Genomic DNA, 2,406 nt, shown 5'->3' with positions numbered 1-2,406 from the left:
AGTGAGTGGAATGAAATGAACTAGAGTTTTAAAAATGGGGTAGAAATAAAAGAGAAATATGTGGTTAAGATGTGATCGGAATTATTTAGAGGGCTGAGACGGGTTAATGTATTGCAGAATAAGGCGAAGTTCACAGAACAAGAAGAGGAGTAGCTACATTGTGCTAAAGAGAAAACAAGGTAGTATTTGGATAATATGCATGAGTTTAGAAAGATTGCTGTTACACTACTATTTTTTGATAACGACTCCAGAGCACAAAATCTTTTAGTGCAACAACTTAAACACAGAAAGTAAAAAGGGTTGTCACCAAATTTAGCCTATGACATGAAAAATAAACAGTGATCTTATAGAGGTATTAGAGATATTTCAGACATTTTATTAAAAGTTGTATGGATCAGAAGAACAATGAAACAAAAAAAAAACACACATGAAATATATATGGAAGACTAAATTATGTCAAAATTAGAGGAAGTTGAGGCTCAACAATTAAGTTAAGACAGGAGAAGATGAGATAAAAATAGTGATGTATAATCAATCTGTGGGAAAGTCTCTAAGAACAAATGGTATTTCTGTGAAAGTTAAGAAGTTAGGAAGAAAGTGATTAAGATATGAACGATTTTGTTTAATTGCATTTTAAAATTTAAAAAAAGCACCAGCATCTTGTAAGAAAGCTGTGGTGGCTGTATTACCCAAAGAAGATAAAGTCTCATCATATCCAGCTTCATATAGACACATTTCAATTTTAAACCATAATTAGAAAGTATGAATGTCTATACTAGCTAAAAATGGCAAATGTGTTGACAAAATTGATATTTATGGATCAGTCAGGTTTTGAAGAGGGGAGGCAAACATTTGAAAACATTGAAAGAGTAATGATGATTCAGAAGGAAGAAGAATGCAAGAAAATACAAATGTTATTGACTGGTCTTGATGAAGAGAAAGCATACAACAGAGTAGGCTGGGATTTTACAAGTAGGACAATGGAAGCATTTGCATTCCCTGATAAAATAATAAGGTTAATTGGGAAGATATATGAAGAATTGGAGGTAAGTATTAAAGTGGGAGGGTTCATCTGCAATAAGTTGTGTTTGAACAGATGAATTAAGCAAGGGTGCCTTCTTTCCCCTTTGTTATTTGCTTTATATTTAAAATCATTGACAGAGAAAATTAGAGACTAAAAATGTTAGGATATCATTGGTATTGTAATCAAGAAAAGTTGGCTTTATTTGCAGATGATATTATTTGGTACTTGATTAATCCATAAAAGGACATTTCAGTGTTGCGAAACACACTGAGGAAGTTTCAAGTCTTTTTGAGATATAAAATTAATAAGGATAAAACAAAGACTATAGCCATATAGTATGTACCCACTCATGAACTAGTTCAGTAATACCCATATTTATGGGGACATGATAAGATGAAGTATTTAGGAGTATGGATTAAAAAGGCTTCTGTTTTGGCAGCCAAGGGCATGTGTGAAGAGACTTAACAAAAGATAATACAAAAACTGAGAAAATGGAAGCTGTTGTTTATGGATATTGTTTGTAAGATGCATGTAGTGAAATATTTTTGTCCCATTAGTTTTATATACAGGCCAGGCATATTTTTCTCAACCAGGGGAGAAGTTTTGGCAGTAATTAATACAGATTTGAAGGAATTTATCTAGTAGGGAAAGAGGGCAAAAGTTAAGTGGAATAAGCTGATCCTCCCAATAGAACAGGATGGTTTACGAGTACCTGATTTGAATGGATATTTTAGAGATACACGTTTAAGGCTAATATACATGATGCAAGTGGGAAGTTATAGTTCAAATTGAAAAGGGATGATGAAGAAGTATGAGGAGTTCAAGAAATAAGGAGACCATGGGAATTTGGATGCAGATTCTTAAGGTGAAAAATAACCATGCAGAATATTATAGCCATAAAGTTGTAGAAAGCATTCTAAGAACTACTCCAACATGGAACTAGAGAAAGGATATTTTGCCATTAGTAATGACTGCAAGTAAAGGTACAGAAAATAGGTAGGAGGGGGCTTGAATGTTACTGGAGAAAAAGGCAAATGAACCAATGTATTGGGAATAAATAACAAGAGAGGAAGGTATAGAGTTGGATAAGACCAAGACAAAGTTTGGACTGGAGACTAGAGACAGCCTTCCCCACCATAGATTAATATCAGAATATTGCCAATGAAAAAGTGAAAGGGAGTCATAAGTGAAAGAGCTGCTTTGGTAGAGATTTTAGTTGAGTCAGGAACAGAAGCTGCTCTTAAAAGGGATAATTAGAAGAGCATTTAAATATTGAATGATAACTTAAGAATGAATCAGGGAAATTAGAAAAAATTAGGAAGAGAGACTGGAAAAGCAATTTACAAGGGAACAATGGGAGGACATAGGTATGGCTCCCAAGT

The sequence above is a fragment of the Protopterus annectens genome, chromosome 12.part0 (assembly GCF_019279795.1).
Source record: "Protopterus annectens isolate FY-2018-M chromosome 12.part0, PAN1.0, whole genome shotgun sequence".
NCBI classification, from domain to species: domain Eukaryota; kingdom Metazoa; phylum Chordata; order Ceratodontiformes; family Protopteridae; genus Protopterus; species Protopterus annectens.
Note: the sequence above shows the minus strand (reverse complement) of the source record.